We start from the raw sequence: 23,006 nt of genomic DNA, 5'->3' as shown, positions 1-23,006 counted from the left end.
TAGAGAGATGGTGAGGCTGTGTGGGTTCTATGAAAGTTGTCATTAGTGTTCTATTCAGTGGTGTCAAAAGTATTCACATTCATTACTCAAGTAGAAGTATAGATACTAAGATTTAAAAAGACTTTTGTAGAAGTTGAAGTATCAACTCAAGCTTTTTACTCAAGTAAAAGTATAAAAGTACTGGTTTCAAAACTACTTAAAGTAAAAAAAGTAAAAGTAATGTAAGGAAAAAAATGCCATTAAGGACAAAAGCTTAGGCCGCGCCACAGGGGCCTATTGTGCACTACCCCACTTCCCCAAAAAACATTTCTAAAGGCCATAGTGACTATGTTATATTAAAATGTTAATGTTGAAAAATTGGGGATGCACTAGGCCAGTGGTTCTCAACTCCAGTCCTCAAGGCCCACTGCTCTGCACATTTTGTATGTTTCTGAATCTGACACACTCAGTTCAGTTCATGGATCTTTCTCCTAATGAGCTGATGATCTAAATCAGGTGTGTTAAATGAAGGAGACACACAAAATGTGCAGAGCAGTGGGCCTCGAGGACTGGAGTTGAGAATCACTGCACTAGGCTACCTGTTTTAGCTGCATATTTGCCCATTGAAAATAAGCGCATTTTATTACAATGCAAATACATTAAAGAACCATAAATGTGCACTACTGCATTAACATTAGTTTCATGGAGCGGAAGATATGATGATTAGTTGCTGCCTATAAGTATTGTTATCGCAACATTGTCAATAGCGTTGTCAATCGCAAACGCTAATTTATTCAAATGTCTTTCTACCAAACTGCCTACTGTAGCTTCATTTGCAGAGGATGAAGAGAAAGCACCAGTTTGATAAATAAGCTAGTAGTGGCAAAATAATAACTAGTAAGAAATAATCTTTTTTGAGTAACGACCCGAACACTGGCTATATCCTTGCTGGAGTTCAGGGCTGGACTGGGGTTAAAATTTGGCCATAGACAAATCCAGCCCACAAGTTCCCCCATGAGTTTTGTTGGATTATAGGGCCTTTAATTGAAGTAAATAAATGAATGAATAAAACAGGACAGAATCAAATAATGACAGATAATGAATTCAAATGCAACAAATTAATAATGCATTTTTGTCACATAGAAATGCATGCAGTAAAGCATTGATTTTGAGCTAGAATGCGGGACATTTATTGCTAATAATTTCTGTAAAATATAAAACATAGCAAAACTATATGACTTACTTTTGTAGAACACAAAATATATTTTGCAGAATGTAATCAAACATATTTGTTGACCCGTGATTTCTACTCTATAGACAAAATTTTTGAATTTCTCAAAGTATATCAACCTTTATGTTCCACAGAAGAAAGAAGTAGTTCATACAGAATTGAAATTACACGATGTTGAGTAAATGACAATTTTTATTTTTGGGTGAACTGTCCCTTTAAGAACTTTAATATTTGTAGTGAACACCTTATTTATATAAGGCACTGATATTTATCCTTAATCAGGCTCTTATTGAATTAACATTTTACTCCAATTAAAATGAATTACAACTTAGCATTTAAAAAGAAAGAAATTATTGCTTAAAATCCAGATATTAACTGACTAGTATTAGTAAGATATAGTCACAAGAAAACATTACAATGGTTATGTTTTTTTTTTAATAATTCATAATAATAAACTATGAAATTTTTAATAAAAAAATGACAGTAATTATGTATTGGCGTTTATCACGTTACCTCATCATGCAGCTGTTTTCAGCAGCCCAGCAGATCTTACAGAACCTTTAATGTTCTCATATCACACAACTGCCTAACACAATTCTGTGTTAAATCTGAATGCGTCAAGCCACTTGCGCTGTTTATCACTTTACATCGCGGTGGAATTGTCAGCGCTGTGCGGGTGACTGATTCCGCCGCTTCACGCTTTCGGGCTATTTGCAGTTTCGAATGTCATTTAAAACAGCACCTAATATGGGGGAGGTCTGCCTCACATCGGCGATCGGCCCACTACTCCACCGACCCACCGGGAATGTCCCGGTTCTCCCCGATGACCAGTACATCCCTGCTGGAGTGTGACGTGATTTGTGTCATGTGCAGGTGTGATGGATCGCGTACAAACCAATAGGGTTTCAGAATGGTATATGTTCGTACAACCAAATTCACTCTATGTGGATGGCGCGATTTATCTGGATAGGTTTTTTTTTTTGAACAATGACATGAATGAAAACAAGCCGAAAAGAAATAGGAGTAACGAGTCTATTTTTAAAATGTAAGGAGTAGAAAGTACAGATAATTGCGTGAAAATGTAAGGAGTAGAAGTAAAAAGTCGGCTGAAAAATATTTACTCCAGTAAAGTATAGATACCCAGAATTTCTACTTAAGTAAGGTAACGAAGTATTTGTACTTCGTTACTTGACACCTCTGGTTCTATTGGATGCCTAAACGAATTTGTGTGTGAGTCTAAAAGTTTTGTGTAGATCTTTTACACTCCTGCCTGCTACGTCCCTGCTCTGTCCTTGCCCAAACCACAGACTCTCTGCCTCCCTCTGTCAGAGACGCTGATTCATTAGTGGCTTCACCCGTAACGCCACAAACCACATTCCACTTCCTATTAGTGCAGTGAAGCGTCTGGCACAGTACACAGCAAGTAAACCAAGCTCATGTTTTGAACTGAGTTTATACAAAAACAGTGTTTAACACAATGCAAAATGCTAATAATACAATGCTAAATGCTAAAGGAAACTAAAATGGAATGAGAATGTGGTGGGATGTTTTTACCATTGATCAGAAAGTCTTTTATACAGTGCTTCATTATGTATCATTTACACTAAAGGTTGGGGTCGGCTATTCAACCTGACCTCGTGGTGAAAACATACCTGTGGGAACTTAAATGCGAAATAAGTAGCATCATGCATGTTTTGTGACATATTTGATGCAAAATGTCTACTAAGAGGTGCTAAAAGAGTGTTGTTCTTCACTTGAACAGATGAACGTACATTAGATACGTTTTATGTAATGTTGGTTTTGTATCGTCACCACAGTTCTGACTTGAAATGTTCGTTGAGTGCCGCAATAACGCTGATGCTTCATGACGTTTTAAAATAACGCACCATCGGCATTACTGGAGCACTGCCAGCAGGACTTATTTCCAAGATAATTTTCTAGATTTGCTCTAATATTATTGTTTGCTTGATGATGGCTCGATTTCAGTCACAATGAAAGAAATCCTACTCGATCTCATGACGAAAACGTACCTATGGAAATAGTTTTTCCTGTCAAAAACATGACTTATGATGAAAGAGCTGAAAGATGAGAGATCAACAAGATCAAACAAGCTAAAGCGGCATGCTTGCGATTGCGTTTTTACGTCACATTCGCTTTTGTCCATACTATCGGGTAGGTTTAGGTATAGTTCAGATGGTACGCAATTTTAAAACATCATGGAGCGTTGGAGTTATAGCACCACTCAAGTGACATTTTAAGTCAGAACTACGGTGACATGTACAAAACCAACATCACATAAAAAGAACCATATGTATCTGTTCCAGGGAAGAAAAAGAAACACTTTTTCATCGCCTCTCAGTGGACATTTCACACTGAATATGTCACGAAACTTATGGCAGTACGTATTCCGCCTCTTGCGAAAAAGTTCCCACAGATACGTTTTCGTCATAAGATCAGGTAGGATTTATTTCATTGTACTAAAATCGAGCCATAATCAAACAAACAGTAATGTTAGAGCAAATTGAGAAAATTGCTGATGCAGAATTAGAGTTAGGATGTGGAATCCTTGAGTACAAATCAGGTGAAAAACACGACTCACGATAAAAGACCTGAAAAATGAGAGATCGAAAAACACACTTAAAACTAGGGATGCACTGAATGTTTGGCAACCGAAATTATCAAAAAGGCCGAACAATGACGTGACACAATCAAACAGAGGTGCGCACTAATGCAGCAAACAGGTCGGCAGCGTGGAAGCATTTAAAACTGTCAGAGAAAGAGACAAAAATCACTACAAGCACCGACAGCACGATACTGTTTAGTATCGCATCGCATATCTTCCATGAGAAGAGAAAGGGGTGGTTGTTGCTGGTTACGAGGGAAATCTGAGTGATGAGAATCATTCATAAATCTGCTGCTGTCAGCAAAAAGTATCACTGAGGTCTTCTTGCGGGTCAAAAGTCAACATTCATAAATGTTAGTATTGTAATTTTACTGTTGTTCTCTAAAATACAATAAAAAAGTAAGACAAAAATAATGATAACAATCATTACAACAGCTTTATTATTACATTTATTATAACATTCTCCTTTGCTCAGCAAGGCTGCATTTATTTGTGCATTAAAAACAAATGCCTGATTCAAGAAGGGGGTCTTAAAAATGGCCAAAGAATATTAGTCATTTAATAATTAATTTTAGGTTAAATTGTCCTTTGTTGGTAGGCTATAATGTCTACTAGAATGTTAAAAATGTTCAGTGTTGAATAAATATTTTTAAAATAGTTGTTTTGTAATTGATTTTTTTCTTTGAAAAGCAAGACAAAACTGTAAAAAGCAAATACTGGCTATTTAATTTATGCAATCGTGAAAAAAATTGGCAAAATACATGGGGGGGGGGGGGGTTGTTTTCTGTAATTTTGTTCGGCTTTGGCTTCGGCTTTGTCCAAGAATTTTCATTTCCGGTGCATCCCTAGTTAAAACAGCATGTTTGCGTTTTTACAATTTGCTTTTTGTTCATAATATCGGGTAGGTTTTGGTGTAGTGCAGATTATTTTATCGGTACATTATTTTAAACTTCACAGAACATTAGAGTTATAGTGCCACTTAACGGACATTTCAAGTTAGAACTGCTGTGACATGTACAAAACAAACCTCAATAAAATGCACCATATATGTATATGTTCATCTGTTCCAGGAAAAAAAAAAACACTCTTTTAGCGCCACTCAGTGGATATTTCACATCAAATATATCACGAAACGTATATGGCGATATTTCTTATCTTACGAAAAATTTCCCACAGCTGCGTTTTTGTCATGAGATCAGGTAGGATTTATTTCACTGAATAAAATTGAGCTATCATCAAACAAACAATGTTAGAGCAAATCGAGAAAATTATTTTGGAAATAAGTCCTGCTGGCAGTGTTCCAGCAGAGTGACATATTATTTATTTACTTATTTTTATAAAGGGCAGTGTGGTTTACGGTAGAATGCACTGGATTATATTTACTGTATCATGTGGTTAACTGTTTGACACATGGCAGTATGGTTACACGAGGAACTCAGAAAGCAATAACGCTGTGAAATAAAGCAGAACTCCATCAGTCAAGTTTAATTCAGTTCACTGCTGCCTCATATTATTTTAACCGATATGATTGGAACATGATCCAGATTCCTGCTACTGTGACAGACATAGAAAATCCTGCACTGGTGAAAGCCTCAGCCACAAAGAGATTTTGCTTGCAGAAATAAACCTTTATAAAATGCACAACAGTCTGCCCATGTGTTATACTCATATTCTCAAAGAATCATGGGAAACCACACACACAGAGAAAAAAAAATCCAATAAATAGCTTAACACAGAAAGACACATGCATTCATTGTGAAAGGAAAGGAAATGAAAGCAAAGGAAAGGAAATATCTAGAACGTTTAAAACAAGACTAATTTACATTTGGAAGCAAAGAAAAATCTGTATTTTCTGTCTCTTCAGACATTTTTCTAACACTATTTGAAAGCTTTTCAAACAATAAATCAGGAATGAGAAAAAAATTGAATGAGGTCTTTACGCAACAGCATTTTAGTGCAATGTTAAAAAAGTACAAAAAATCTGATTACAAGACTAACGTCGTAATATTTTGAGAATAAAGTTAAAATTACAAGAATAAAGTTGAAATATTATGAGAATAAAGTCAAAATGTTTTGAGAATAAAGGCAAAGTTACAAGAATAAAGTCAAAGTGTTTCGAGAATAAAATCAAAATGTTTTGAGAATAAAGTTGAAATTACGAGAATTAATTCGTAGCAATTACAAAATTAAAGTTATAATATTTTAAGAGTATATTACAGTCTATTGCGCATACAAATTACTCGGATAGGGAGCACCTGGAGATATTCCAAAGTCTCAGCTTTCAAAATCTTTTATAGTGAAATACAAACAATATGTCTATTACAATAATGTGTTTTTCACTTTAATGTGGCGTGACAGATAGCTGTATTCACCCCATTATTTATTATTCTGTTAGTTTTATTATTTCCAATCATTTACTGTATTATACAGTGAATAAAGCAGCTTGTGAATAGTCACTTATACACCTCAGAAAAGACAACAATATAATTTATGTTAAGGAGCTGGAGTCCATTTCAACCTTTAGATTGTTTTATTGTTGTTTTTAATTAAATACATGAGAGGAATGAAAGATTGGACGCCACAGATGTTTTTGCGGAGTAGACATTGTTTGTATATGACTATAAATCTGAGAGATTTTGAAAGCTGAGACTTTGTTCCATAGTAAAAACACCAAAAGCACAAAGCTTATTGGTATTATTGCTGTCATAACGTTTAAAACAAGGCAAACAACAACCTGGAATTAAACATAAAAAACTAAAGTCAATATATTCAGTAATATTCTTAATTTTTTTTTATTATTTATTTTTTTACTGGACAACAAGACAAAAATACCGATGAAATAAATGACCTTTTGCAGTGCAGTACTTGTACTGAGAAGACCTTTAAAAAATATGTGACAGAGACAGAGTAAAGATGACCACTCTTTCTTTAAGGGGAAAGGTTACAACATGTCAGGGCCACAATGGCGGGCACACTTACAGACTGTCACCACTTAAGATTATGTGTGTGTGTGTGTGTGTGTGTGTGTGTGTGTGTGTGTGTGTGTGTGTGTGTGTGTGTGTGTGTATGTGTGTGTGTGCGCGTGTGTGCGAGTGCGTATGCCCCTATTTAAAGCTGTACAAAAAAAGAGCAGTAGATAAACCTTTCTAACTACCAGACTCAAAGTTTTCACTCTTTGATAAGTTAGGAACAGGCGTCTATTTCTGAATGTGAGTTACATTTATTTCCACATTAAGTCAATTTTGGCAGCAACCAACTAAACACATACCACTTAAACGCAAATTCTGCAACTGTATCCTTCCTTCAGAATTTCAAGCCAGACGTCCAACATAAACATGAACGCAGACACAGCAAGTCTCAAGTCACTTCCAAACACAAGACCTATCCAAATAAGGAAGAATCTGTTTTGTTTAGTCTCAAAACAAGCTTCTGATACAGTGCCAAAATATTTGGTACATTTTTGCGTGATATTTGTCAAAGCCTCATACCTTAAAAACCTTGTGTCAGGAGTTGCAAAAAGGAGTTTGAGAGACTCTAGGTGGTTAAATACCAGCTGCTGTTGCTGGGTCCAGATTGCTCTTTTGGTTTCCCTACTGACCACAGATATTCTAGTTAACTGCAACCAGGCACTTCTGTTTCCCTGGAGCTTGAACCTTATGATCTCCAAAACAAAACAAGACCATAAAGGCTAATGAAACACTGCTCGTCCAAAAGAGAATTTTCAGATAAATTAAATCCAAAAAAAAAAAAAAAAAAAAAAAAATCCAAAATAACGATTTACTACAGACTTCATTCCTACCACTGTGTTAAACTGAATAGGAATAGAATAACCACTCAAAGTTTGAGTTACATTTATTTTATCACTGTAAAGAAGTTGCTATTAGTTTGTTTCTTTGTCTGTGTGATTCTATTTTAACAGATTTGGTGATATAGCATTAAATCACTTGCTCACTAATGGATCCTCTGCAGTGCATGGGTGCCATTAAAATGAGCATTCAAGGAGATGCTTCCAGCCAAAATATCCATAATACATAATTATGGTTCACCTAGTGAAAATGTTCATCCACCATCAGTCCTCTCGCATCAAAATCCACCAACACATTTGTTTAGAGCTACAGTATGTCACAAAAGTGAGTACACCGCTCACATTTCAGCAACCATTTTAGTACATCTCCTCAAGGGACAATACTATAGAAATGAGACTTGGATATATTTAGAGTAGTCAATGTGCAGGTTGTATAGCATTATAGATTTATTGTCCCCTGAAAATTAATCAACATACAGCCATTATTGTCAAAATAGCTGGCAACAAAAGTGAGTACACCCTAAGTGAACTTGTCTAAAGTGTCAATATATTGTGTTAGCACCATTGTTATCTGGCACTGCCATGGAATTGCCCAGAGCTGCACAGGTTGTTGCTGGGATCCTCTTCCACTCCTCACGGAGTTGCTGGATGTTAGACACACGGGGCTTCTCCATCGTTATCATGTTGGAAAACTGCAGTTCGGCAGTTTCTGGAGGGAAGGCATCATGTTCTGCTTCAGAATGTACAGTACATAATGGAATCCATGTTTCCCTGAGTGAACTGCAGCTCCTCAGTACCAGCAGCACTCACGCAGCCCCAGACCATGATGCTACCACCACCATGCATGACTGTAGGCAAGACGCAATTTTCTTGGTACTCCTCACCAGGGCATCGCCACACACGCTGGACACCATCTGAGCCAGATGGTATATCTTATAGTCTCATCAGACCACAGGACATGGTTCCAGTAATTCATGCTATTGGACAGGTTGTCTTCAGCAAACTGTTTGCAGGCTTTCTTGTGAGCCAGCTTCAGATTAGGCTTCCTTCTGGGACGACGCCTATGCAAACCGACTTGTTGCAGTGTGCGGCGTATGGTCTGAGCACTGACCAGCTGACCTTCTACTTCTGCGACCTTTAAAGCAATGCTGGCACTCATGCGTTTGTTTTTTTAAGCCAGGTTCTGCACCTGACGCACAGAATGAGTACTCAACTTCGTTGATCGACCCTTGCAAGGTCTGTTCTGAATGAAACCCAGCTTGAAAAACCTCTGTATGACCCTGACCACTGTAGTGTAACTCGGTCTCAGGGTGTTACTGAACCTCTAATAGCCTTGGCCATCTTTGTGGAGAGCAACAATTGAAGAGCTCTTTTCCAAAACGCGATAAACGCCAAATTTAAAAAAAATGAGTTAATTATGCCATTTTGCAGTGTACTGAACCTATTCACTGCTCCATAAATGTTTCATGCCAAATCGCTTTATTTCCTTGTTTAAAATGTACTGCAAGATGCAGTTTCTTTCCAAAACGCTATAAGCGCCAAACCTGTTTTTAATCTAAATGCAATATATCCTCTCGACCAATAAGAATTCGGCGAGCATTCGACGCAATCTAACATGGCGGCGCTCTGAAGCGAGAGATGTTACGTCTTCAAAATGAGAGCTTTAAACTCTATTAACAATTTTGATGGCCTGGATGAGGCAGTGATAACTGCACCTGTGGTTAGAAAACGCAGACTAGACAAAGACAAAACAAAAAAGAAGGTTCTCAAGCTCTGCATGTTTACTAGTGCGTTTTCGTTTTAAAACGGCATTTTAAAATGAAAAGGATCTTTGTCTACATTAACGAGTAGGTTGTATAGGTAGATTCCCTATTGTTTAGATGAAGGACATGCTTGAAGCGGTTGAAAGGGGAATCTACTTATACATATCTATGGCTTAAGCAACGATCAAGATGTGATTGTTTACACTGTCGGTCGTCAAGGATACGCAGAGAGAATGTGGACAGCCACGCTTTCGTTTTCAAAATTCTCCAAAAGTTTTGGTCCATTTACAATGAATTTGGAGTTTTCAAACTAAAACACGCAAACTAAAAGCTGTCACCAGACGACTGATGATAAATTTAGTTTTATGAAAGACCAAACAAGGTTTACAAGGACTGGACCATACTTCTCCTGGGCATAACGCAAGTGGAAAGGCAGCATCTGAAAGTCTAAACAAACGAAAAGACTGACATTAAAAATAAAGATTTATATTAATTTATAGTATGAGTCCCTTATGCCATATGTTGCATGTTCTCTTGTTTTTTTTTAAGACATAAACGAGCAATGTTTTAGAAAAAAAGAATGGATTTGTAGCGTTTTGAAAAAAAATAAAAATAAACTTTGAATGTATGATCGACAATATTGTTGTTTCATTTAACAATCATTGTTTAACTGGTTCAGAATGAGCCAACAGACCATTTTAAAAGGATAAATTGGATATAAACAAAATATATGGGTTTAGGCAAAAAATGTTATTTTTCTGAAAACTATTAAAATGGATTTATAGCGTTTTGGAAAAGAGCTCCTCAATTCTTATTCTCAAATCCTCAGAGAGTTCTTTGCCATGAGGTGTCATGTTGAACATCCAGTGGTCAGTATGAGAGAATTGTACTTAAAGCACCTAATTTTAACTGCTCTAATACAAGATACACAATTTTGTATGGTCCTGTCAAGCAGACAAAAACATAAACATGATGAATATCACATTTGGCTTTGCATGGTTAAAACAACATTCTGCTGTTATCACTTAGGGTGTACTCACTTTTGTTGCCAGCTATTTTGACAATAATGGCTGTATGTTGAATAATTTTCAGAGGACAGTAAATCTATACTGCTATACAAGCTGAAGACTTCTGAAACCACTGTACTGTATGGTGATTTGATTATGTAATGCAGCATCTCTACAGAGCATGTAAGGCCTGATGACATATTCATCATGATAACCTATTACCCCTCACAGAGCCGACAAAATATTCATGCCCAGGGAAGAAAGTGATGATTTGAAGAAACGGGAAATTACAGTCCTTGGGGACAACAAAAGCATGTCAGACAAAAAAATAGGAGACAAATAAATAAGTAATAGCTTTGAGCTATGAAAAATCAAATTTGAAGAAATGAAAAATGCGCTAAATTGTATTATGCAGTAAAGGAAAAAGAATTAATATGCTTCGGCAGAATATGAAGAGGATGAAAACAGGGAGAGAGACAGAAGGGCGAGGACAGAGAGAAACCACAAGAACAGAGAAATTAGAAATTCTGTGAGAGCCTATGGCATGCAGTATTATACAAGATGAATGAGTTCCTTCAGGGCAGCATATTAACAAAGAGCAGTTCCTCGCACACATACACACCACAGCGTAAACTTCATTAGGGCTCAGGACTAATTGGACTAATTGCTGTGGTTTGTATGCACCATAAAAAACAGTAAGAGTTTGGCTCATTACAGGAACATGAACAATGTCTCTTTTATTCACACACACAAAACAGACATAAACAACACTACACAAACTTGTGCAGCATATGTTGCTAAAACTCGCTCCTTTTAAAACATGTAATTAATGTTTTAAAGGGATGGTTAACTCAAAAATGAAAATTACCTCATGACTAACTCACCCTCAAGCTATTCTGTGTGTATGTGACTTTATTCTTTCAGACGAATACAAATGTCCTGGTTCTTCCAAGCTTTATAATGGCAGTGAATCGCAGTTGATATTCAATAGTCCAACAGAAGTCCAATAAAGTGCAACCATCCATCATAAAAAGTACTCCACATGGCTCTAGGGGGTTAATAAAGGCCTTCCAAAGTGAATGCATTTGTGTGAGAAAAAAAAAACTAAAATAAAATCTCTAGCTTCCGCTGTCGTATACAAATTCACGAGAGAGTGGTGTTCCAGTGGATGACGTAGCTATAAACAAAACTTGCTTCTTCTCTATCATCCACTAGAACGCCACACCCTTGTGTACGCACATACATCAGTTAGCAAAAGCTAGAGATTACAGTTTTTAATGTTTTAAATATGGAAATATTTTCTTACACAACTGCATTGATTCACTTCAGAAGGCCTTTATTGACTACTGGAGCCATGTGGAGCACTATTTATGATGGATTGATGCACTTTATTGGACTTCAAGATCTCAACACCCATTCACCGCCATTATAAAGCTTGGAAGAGCCAGGACATTTTTAATATAACTCTGATTGTATTCGTCTAAAAGAAGAAAGTTATATACATCTGGGATGGCTTGAGGGTGAGTAAATCATGAGGTAGTTTTCATTTTTGGGTGAACTATTATTTTAAATATGCTAAAAGACACATGCATTCATATATTAGTTTTTTCTTCCCTCTCCATTATATTTACTTTGTCAAACAGGGTGTTTATTATAAAATGAGTTTAAAAGGCTCAAGATGGAGTGCAATGAGTCATACACACAACTTTTATTATGCTTTCATGTTGGTTATTTGTCTAGTGTGATTTCTCTGAATCCAAAGATCACATACAATACAGTGTTTCTGCTATGGCAAAACAACACAAGGGTGTGAAATATTTCACAGCCTAACTTATCTCCTCATCTATGTATTACACAAACTCTCTTTAGAAACTTACTTCAGATGGGAAAGTCTTAAAAGTCATTAGACGGCACAGCACAGACCACATCACACACTTAACTTCAATCATAGGAAATGGGTGGACAGAGGAAGCCTGAACAGAATCACCTGCAATCCATCCATCATACTTCAGTCTGTGAATAACATCACCCATCCACTCCAGTCTAAATTCCACTGATACGATGAGTCTAAATATAAAGCCTTGCATGGCCATCCTTTCTGAAAAGCATGCTCAAAATACATTTCTACAAGTGTTTGGAGAGCATACTTTTGGTTCTTGTGATAATACTTTTGGGGTCGGTAAGATTTGGTCATGTTTCTGAAAGTCATCAAGACTAGATTTGGTCAAAAACACAGTAAAAACAGTCATTCGGTAAAATATTAGTATGAATAACTAGTTTTTATTTTAATAAGCTGATTTAGTAATCAAGAAACATTTCTTATTATTATTAAAAGCTGACTTCTACTTAATGTTTTTGTAGAAAAGATTCTTTAATAAAATAGCTCAACATAATTTAATTTTCATGCGTAACATTGTAAAAGCCCATCAATTTTGATTATTTGAGCTCTTAACTGATGTGAAATTATTAATATGAGAAAAGATTCTGGCCAGAAGACCAAATCCAGAAGTTTTCTATCAATTATGAAGTGTTAAACAACTTACCAGTTACCAGCATTTAAATGTTATCCATAGTTTGTCACTGTGTGTACAAAAGTATAAGTAACAAACTGTTTGTTAGACTTAGTGTATGAGTATTTGGGTTAGTCTACAGTATTTATAATTAGCCAAAAATAAAACAATAGAACTCTATTGTTTCTCCCCATTTAGGCCACTAAAATGTGTGTGTATTTACAATGTGTGTGAGCCTGCATGCCCTGTTTGGCCAGGTTTACAAGTATTCCCAGACCAGTGAAACTCAAACTCACTGTTCCCTTTTGAGGCCTTTGTTGTGGTGAGAGCTAGTGAGCTTAAACAAATCACACACAAACAGAGGAATGAGGAAGAGGGAAAAAACACATAAAGAGCCATTACACACATCCTTTCAATCTCTCTTTCCATCTCTAACACACAAACACAGAGAAAGTCAAACAGCGTGTTGGTGTGGATTACCCACGTTTGTTTAATTTAATGTCAGAGCTATATGGATCTGCTACTGTACCAGATCAATTATTAAAAATTGCAGAAAATTCCACCTGTTACTGGGAGAGAATGATATGTAGTATTAGATGTTGGGTGCAGGTGTGCACGTGTGTTGGTGTGTGTGTGTGTGTGTGTGTGTGTGTAATGCAATCAGAGATCTCACTTTCTATGTACTTTAGGGGTGATGAAGTCAAGGTGATGTTCCAGTTAGACATTGAGAGACTAGCTAAAGACACGCACATACTTTCAAAATATTCTGTAAAATATTTTTTACATTACTTGTTGCGTTAAATTGATTGTGAACATGTCAGAACAGATTGATTTATCAACAATTAGTACTCTGTACATTTCATGAATTAAGCCTAAAAATGAAAGATTTAATTCATGGGAGCAAATCTGAGCACTTCACAGTGCATGCTAAGTATAGTTTATCTCATAAAATGAAAGAATTGTCACATGCGGGCAGTTCTTTAAAAATGTTTATTTAAAAAATCCTTTGGCTTCGTTTGACATCTCTGGTTTAAACTGCAGGCTGACTTTTTGTGTTCTATTTCTAGGATCGTGTTGGGCTAGAAGCGCAACCTTGTTTTGACGCTGGCTTTATTCTGTCATTTTTTGAAAGAAAGAAAGAGAACCATAGAGCACTTCAGATGTTCCTTTAAAATTGCATTTTTAGTAATTTTAGTGTTTAAAAGGTAGTCACATTAATTAATAACCTAACTGTGTGTGAATATAACAGTATTTGAAGTACTCTGAAACAACAATGACAACTAGGTTCAGTTGCTATTTAAACATAGTCTATATCTTACATACAGTAGCACAGAAATGCTGCAATCCTCCCTTGGAGACTTACTGCAGCTTTGCAGCAATATGACTTGCACTGTGCTGACCTACTCAACAGTCACATTTAAGTGTACCTGCAATTTAACTCTGACTTCAATGACTCAGTGAAATTATTAAGATGGTTTGCTTTTCAATATCCTGGCCAGTCAAAATCTACAGAGCTTCTCACTGCTTAGCTAGGCATCTTCTAATAGCATAGCATCATGGAAACTCATAAGTGATTGATTTGGAACACACTCTACACTCTAGACTCAACAATAAAAATCAATAAAGTAGCCTATATTGTTAAGCTAACAACATTATGCTATCCACCGTTTTTTTTTTTTTTTTTTTTTTTTTTTACATGGAAGTAGGCCATTTCCTGTGAATGTTCAAGACTTCCAATCCATTAGCCGCTATATATAACTAGAAGAATAACAAAGTCAAGTCACCTTTATTTAAACAGCTTCACAGTAATAAACAGGAAAATTCATGGAAAATACAGAATTCATAATACAAGCTTCATTAAATATAAGACAATTTTCAGGTGTGCTGTTAAACTGTTGTACAAAGAATATAGTACATGCAGTTGAAGTCAAAAGTTTACATACACCTTGCAGAATCTGCAAAATGTTAATTATTTTACCGAAATGAGAGGGATTGTACAAAATGCATGTTATTTTTTATTTAGTACTGACCTGAATAAGATATTTCACATAAAAGACGTTTACATATTGTCCACAAGAGAAAATAATCGTTTAAACTGCCCTGCTGTTCTTCAGAAAAAAAATCCTTTGGTTTCCACAAATTCTGTGTTTTTTCAGCATTTTTGTGTATTTGAACCCTTTCCAACAATGACTGTATGATTTTGAGATCCAGCTTTTCACACTGAGGACAACTGAGGGACTCATATTCAACTACAACTCAATTACAGAAAGTTCAAACACTCACTGATGCTTCAGAAGGAAAAAAATATGTATTAAGAGCTGGGGGTGAAAACTTTTTGAATTTGAAGATCAGGGCAAATTTAACTTATTTTGTGTTTTGGAAACATATAAGTATCTTCTGTAGCTTCTGAAGGGCTGTACTACATGAAACAAATATATATATATTTAGGCAAAATAAGAAATTCTTCAAAATCTTCATTCTGTTCAAAAGTTTACACCCTGGCTCTTAATGTATCATTTTTTTTCTTCTGGAGCATCAGTGAGCATTTGAACTTTCTGTAATAGTTGCATACGAGTCCCTCAGTTGTCCCCAGTGTGAAAAGATGGAAAATTTTACAATCATTGTTGGAAAGGGTTAAAATACAAAAAAATGCTGAAAACCCAAAGAATTTATGGGACCTAAAGCATTTTTCTGAAGAACAGCAGGTAGTTTAACTGTTCAGGACAAACAAGGGTCTCATTAACAACTATCACTAAACAAAAAAAAGCTGTGGATCATTCGGGTAACAACAAAGTACAGTATTAGGAAGCAAGTGTATGTAAACTTTTTAACAGGGTTATTTTTATAAATTCAACTATTATTTTCTCTTGTGGACTTTATGCAAATGTCTTTAATGTGAAATATCTTATTCAGGTCTGTACTAAACGAAAAATAACATGCATTTTGCATGATCCCTCTTATTTTGGTAAAATAATTAACATTCTGCAGATTGTGCAAAGTCTATGTAAACTTATGTCTTCAATTGTATTTGGTAAGATCATACATTTTTAATTACTCTGACCTATTTGTATTGATACTTTTCAGTATTGTATAAAATTGTATAATTGTATAAAAAGTTTTATAATAAGCATTCCTCTCACTTCCCACATCTCATCTCATTAAAATGCATTCTGGGATTGTCTTGGAATCTCCCTTAGAATTTGGATAAAACAAGGTTAGGAGGCAGCTTAATTAAACTGTGTACTATTTGGAGCAATCAATCTGAAGCGTGGGAGGTGCCACTATTCTGCCTCCGTAAGTGCTTTACTTGGTTTTGGAACAGAGAACATATCTTTGCTTGATTCAGAAATAATATCAACCCCCCCCCCTCCAAAAAAAAAACAAAAACACTACACCAGCCGCTCTGCTGATCGTGCAAAGCGCTACAGTTATCTGTCAGGTTTTTTTTCATCATAATAAAGACACAGTCAAGACATATGAAGAGACAATGCCATTTCATTCAAGTAAAAGATGCGTGATCAGCACAACAATAAGAGAGAAAGCAAGAGATGGGGAATAGAAAAAGAGGATGAGAGACAGAGAAACAGAAATAGCATGATCCTACCGTCATTTAAATTCCACTCTCGCTCTTATTCAAACGTCAGAAATGTCTGCATGGCACTTTCTGCTTTGTTTTCTTTTTTGATTAAAACTTTCTAATGTATTCAGACTATTACTGTCACGTCGTAACATCCAGAGCAAAGCTTTACTCCTGGAGGACAGGAGTGTTAGACAGTGAAAGATAGGTGGGGTGAGAGAAAAAGAGGGAGAGAGATCAGTCTATTTTGGTAGTCGGACATGCTTCTGTAGTGGCTAGAAAGTTCCCTTATGGGGCTCCACCTGTCACGTCTGGATCAGTGACCCAACCTCTTCACATCCCCTGCAAGCGGCTCAATGACCTCAGGGAAATTTAACAAGCCATAAAGCACGTTAAAGTGTCAAGCGATTTTGCTTCACATTTAAATGATGGTCCCAAAGAGAGACTCATAATGTTCAAGAGAGCAGTTTGAGAAATGTGCATGCCTTATCTACTGACCTAGCGTTTAAGAGACACATACATCACCACATCAAAACGCTGTCTGCTGATGAAGGACTCTGCAGGCTAATATGCGTGGATTTGTGTGTGCAGCTGATTTTAGTGTCAGTGTAAGCAACTGTACAACTACATTAAAGGTTCATGTCTTTTTTTCTTCATTCGAAAAGAAACGAAGGTTATTGAGAAAAACGTTCCAGGATTTTTCTCAATATAGCAGACTTCAATGGGGATAAACGGGTTGAAGGTCCAAATTGCAGTTTCAGCGCAGCTTCAAAGGGCTCTACACGATCCCAGCCAAAGAATAAGGGTCTTATTTAGTGAAACAATGTAATTTTCTAAAAATAAAAATAAAAATTTTAACCACAAATGTTCTTCTTGTTCTAACTCTGTGATACGACTTCACACATTATAATCACATTGGAAAGAATTAATACTAATTCTGCATTTCATAAAATAGTTACATTCTAAGGTGCATTATGAAAGATATCAGCTTTACATTATCATTCAGAGATTCAGACATCTGTGTGTGAGTTGTGAGTTCAGTCTGAAGTGATGTATGAAGTGCCTCTGATACAACGGCCTTCTGGTCGGTCAGTGCTTGATGAAAAAGGATGTGATCACAGGTCCTGCACATGCCAGGGATGACTGTGCTATCGCAACAAGCTGCAAACTGATACTACGCACGCTAATGATGTAATGGTGAGAAAATGTACCAGTAGCCTGATAAAACTACATTCAGGAACAATACAAATGAGGGCTGTTCTAGAGAAGAGATCACACCGATAAAAGACAACAAAGTATGGGTAAGAGGAAAGCTGATCCTAATCCATTGATTTATGTTATTTCATTTACATCATCAGTTTGCCAGAGAATATGATACTATGACACAGCATAAGCTTAAACTACACTCTGGTTCCAGAAAGGTTCCAGAAAGGTGTTTTTGCAGTGATGCCATAGAAGAACCATTTTCGGTTCCCCAAAGAACCTATCAGTGAACAGTTCTTAAAAGAACCATTTTGAAGAACATTTCAAATATCTAAAGAACCTTTTCTGCATTTGAAAGTTTCCACGGATGTTCAAGGTTCTTCCATTTCCTCGTTGAACTATTACGAACACAAATTGCGCTACAAAAAATGTCTACAACTAAACAAACCCACGTTTTAATACACAGTGGAGGGAATGGATAGACAGAACCTCTGCTGACCTATCTCAACACCCAATCCATTATCACAGCGAATACCAGCTAAACATTCCTGACACGGCAAGTGAGAGGTTATAAAAAGCATTGCTGTTGAGTAAACACATGTATAATCATATATCTGTGGGTCGATACAGCAGTCACTGCTGCTGTATTGCCATTTGCCCGATGGCAGCACTAGTTTTAGATGGAGACTGTAAATGGAGTGTACAACCACACAAAAAAATCTAACATCAGAAGTGGTATGCAAATCATCCCTACGGCCTGTTTTTCAAAAGCATCATATCTTAAGTAGCACTTAAAATCACCATAGATCTACAAGTACTCTTCAGTTACTAAGTGCATCAAAATTACATGTTACTACAAAATTTAAAATGACGTATTTGTCTATTTAAGATTATGATGCTTAAAGGAGAAGTTCACTTCCAGAACAAAAATTTACAGATAATTTACTCACCCCCTTGTCATCCAAGATGTTCATGTCTTTGTTTGTTCAGTCGTAAAGAAATTGTGTTTTTTAAGAGAAACATTTCAGGATTTCTCTCCATAGTGGACTTCTTTGGTGAACGTGAGTTTGAACTTCCAAAATGCAGTTTAAATGCAGCTTCAAACGATCCCAGCCGAGGAAGAAGGGACTTATCTAGCAAAAAATTGGTTAATTTCTACAAATATTACAATTTATATACTTTTTAAACCTCAAATGTTCGTGTTGTCTAGCTCTGCGTGTACTTGTGTATTCCGGTTCAAGACAGTTAGGGTATGTCGAAAAACTCCCATCTCATTTTCTCTGCCAACTTCAAAATTATCCTACATCTCTGTTTTATGTTCTTTGCATGTTCACTTTGTAAACACTGGGTCGGTACTTCTGCAGCAATGCAGGGCGTTTTGAAGTTGGAGGAAAAAATGAGATGGGAGTTTTTCGACATAGCTGTCTTAAACCAGAATATACAGAGTACACGCAGAGCTAGACGAGTATTTGAGGTTAAAACGTATATAAATTGGCCAATATTTAAGAAAATAACTGATCATCTCGCTAGATAAGACCCTTCTTTCTCGGCTGGATTTGTTTAGAGCCCTTTGAAGCTGCATGTAAACTGCATTTTGGAAGTTTAAACTTGTGACACCATAGAAGTCCACAATATGGAAAGAATCTAGAAATGTTTTTCTCAAAAAAACATAATTTCTCTACCCAGTAACATTAGACAAATGTACACAGGCACCTTGGCTTCAGGCATGCAGATCTCATCACACAAACACTCAGTGATGGGTTCACAGAGATGCTTTCTTTAGCACTTCACGCCTTTTTGACACTGTGGGACTACATGCATGTGTCTGTCTGTCTGTATTTCAGATCATTTTCTAACTGAACACACTGATTCATAGCAGTTTTATAAAGTGCACACACTAGGTTCATAAACGTTGAGAATGAGCCAAAAAGCCTGCATTAAATATGAATGATGAGGAATTAATGTTAAGTAACTTCAGAGAGAAGTTCACTTGCCTTGCCTTTGCCTTTTTAAAAACGTATAATGGCAAATACAAACATTTCTTACCTTCACACATCAAAGTTATGTCCTGACGATGAAAACTTGAAGCACGAGGAAATTTGCTTGTCTCAGTAGAATGACGGCTCATGGACATGAAGTGAGGCAAGCAGCAATGTGATTGGCTGATATTTAACACATATTGTGTTGTACACACTGTGTTGGATATTTTCTTTTTTCTTTTTCGTTTTTAACACACATTTAACACAAAGTAACACAAAATGTGCTAAAATAGACATAGCACAAACAATGTGTTAAAAATTAACACATCCTTTTTGAGAGTGTTCTATGCAAGTTAATTAAGTTAATCTACTGAAAACATTTAGATGACTTGATTTATTTCATAATTATGTAACTATTCCAATGCCGTACACATCTTTCAGTGTAAGGTCAATGGTGTGATTGCATTACCTGGGGTGCCCTTTCCTGCTAGTTAATCTCTCACAAGAACAGTATTTAAATGAACATGTAATACTGATATCCAGAGATAAAGAGAGATAGAGGAATAGAAATCCAGCCAGCATCTAGCTTAACAGTCATTACATCATCCTATACACACAATATCACTCAGATCTTGTTCACAAGAGATTAAAGCACCTCCATTCTTTCTGTCCTGCTTTAACACATTAGCATCCTGTCCCCAGGCCATAGACAGCTCTTTAGATTTGACTATTAGAACGTCACCACTTAGACACAAACTTAATTTGATCATTAGAACATCCACTGTTTGAAGATACTGCTATAAAAGGAAACAAGTTTATAAAATTAAAGAATAAAAAAGTAAATGTTTATATGTAAAAGTAAACAAAAGCAAACATAGAATAATATAGAATTTAAACAATTATTATTTATATTATTATTATTATTAATTAATATATATTAAATAAATGTTATATATATATATATTATTTAATAATAAGAATAAGAATAAATTATTATTGATTAAGATGTATTTAAAATGACATTTATAAAAATACATTTTACATCCACATTTTAATATACTACTATAAAAAATAACAGGTTTCTATAAATACAATAAAGAATAGATAATAATACTAATATTAATATTAAATCAATTATATTATAACAAAATAAATGCTGTATTTACAGCATACATAAATTACATAACACCAATTGTTACCATTAATTATATTAAAACTTAATAAAAATTAATACTATTTATTAAAATAAAAATAATATAATATGGATTATTATGAATTATATTAAATAGTATTTTATTATTATCATTATCATTAGTTATAATTTTTTTATCTAGACATATTTAAAAAAAATTATATATATATATATATATATATATATATCATTACCACTATTATACAAAAAATATTTTTGAAATGTTGTATAATTATATAATATTATTTATTACACAGTACAGACCAAAAGTTTGGACAAACCTTCTCATTCAAATGAATGAGAAGGTGTTTTCAAACTTTTGGTCTGTACTGTATTTTTTTCTGTTTATTAAAGTTTTTACTCTACAGTTTTGCAGTTTTCAGTGGGTTTGTGATATTTTTTAAATATATATAAATTAAAAAATAAATATTTTTTTTAAATGTGTTTTTATACAAAAACTGCTTTTTTATGTAAAATTCCCTTTATAAAAGACCCACATTTCTAACTTTAATTCATGGGGATAACATGGATAATTTCACATGGTTTAGTGTAAGTTTTTTGCCCATCTTTTGGAAGATCCAGTTTTAAAAGTAAAAAAAAAACAACAACTACAAATAACTTTTACCAGTAGGTGGCTGCAGAGCTCCACTATTTGCTATTTGCTATTTGACCACCTGAAAGATATTTTTTCACAAGTTTTTTCAGTTGAATTCATATCTACAGTACAGACCAAAAGTTTGGACACACCTGAATGAGAAGGTGTGTCCAAACTTTTGGTCTGTACTGTACGTAAAAATTGAAATATAAAAAAATACGTATTTATTAACTTTTTTTAACAAAAGAATGATGAATTATTAATATTTATTTAAATATATAGAAATAAATGCTACATTATATGTAAATCTAGAAATAAATCTCTTTTCTAAATTGCAAGATTTGAAAAAAAAAAAAAAAACTTTGTAAAAGACTTTGCCCAAAATCATGCCTAAATGAGTGGATTGTGGATACAGTGCTGTAATTTCTATGAGTTAACATAATTCATATCACCGGATAATAAATGCAAAGCCATGCACACACTCGACCATCATCCGTGATAAGAACACAGATCGGTCATTACCTCCACCGCCCACTGGACCTCACTAATGAGCTGGTAATGACAAGCCTCTTAATTGTTATGTTAATCAATTAAGCCAAAGTATCTTGGCGCAGGATTTTGGGACACAAGCGCTCTTTGTTGTTGTGGAAGGTCACGCCAGATTGAGTTACGGGTAATCAGTTTCACTCTCTGCACAAACTCAATCCACACGCCAAACGCTTCGGAATTAGGACAAAACTGACACAATTCTATCACTTATGACAACACTTGTTGGGTCAACTATTACAGCACACCAGAAACTCCAATGACCAAGACCAAAACATCTTAGAAAACAGCTGGAGTCATAATGCAGCACCATCCAAATGTGCAGCAGTGCTACTTTAACCAAGTAACCAACGCCATGTACTGCAATCTGAGAAGCAGCAGAGAATAAAAATATAGATGATGAAAAACTATTACAACACAAGATAGCTGTACATTACGTTTTGAGGTCATCAACTTGGTCATAAAGAGAGCATCTCTGCTTTACGCATACAGTTTTCTTGTTAGAGGATCCGAGCTGTGCCGCTGTCAGTCTCTATATAACGTTCTGAAATCTCCATTTGGAATGATGTGCTTCTGTGTAATTATCTTAAATCTGTCTCTAATTACTAACATCTGCCTTTGAAATCTGACTAAAATATTGTGGAATGATTTGCCTCTTCTTAATTTTTTATCTGGAATTTTCTGTGCCTCTGACAACTGCATTTAAAATGCCTTCTCTAGCTTTTTCTGAAATTTGTCTTTGAAATCTGCCTCTGTAATCGCAAACTCTTTTCATTCCGTCAGCGCTGCTGTGATTCTGTCAGTGTGTGACCGCGAAACAAGCGTTTCTTACCCTGAGGAATAAACACGCATATGGAGTCATCCACCACCGTTAACGCGCCGTATGTAAGTCCATCAAAGTCAGAGACGAGAGAGAGGAGGTCTGAATCCAGACTGAAAGCGCACACCTGCTCCGCTCGGTTCTTGTCTGCTGAGCCGACTCCAGATAAACGCGTG

The 23,006-nt window shown here is 35.5% G+C and overlaps 1 protein-coding gene across 4 annotated transcripts in view; it reads right to left on the bottom strand.

Annotated features, from left to right (window-relative positions):
* sorbs2a (sorbin and SH3 domain containing 2a) overlaps positions 1-22,979 on the bottom strand; it is a 79,069-nt gene extending 56,090 nt beyond the window's left edge. For all 4 annotated transcript variants that reach the window (XM_073841870.1, XM_073841871.1, XM_073841873.1 and 1 more), the window contains exon 1: positions 22,843-22,979. The gene's annotated coding sequence lies outside the window, so the exon portion shown is untranslated. The remainder of the gene's footprint in view (positions 1-22,842) is intronic.
* Positions 22,980-23,006: the final 27 nt, after the last annotated feature.

This window comes from Garra rufa, chromosome 6, assembly GCF_049309525.1.
Source record: "Garra rufa chromosome 6, GarRuf1.0, whole genome shotgun sequence".
Classification (NCBI taxonomy): Eukaryota; Metazoa; Chordata; class Actinopteri; order Cypriniformes; family Cyprinidae; genus Garra; species Garra rufa.
The sequence above is the reverse complement of the archived record's forward strand: the minus strand, read 5'-3'. Positions and strand labels throughout refer to the sequence as shown.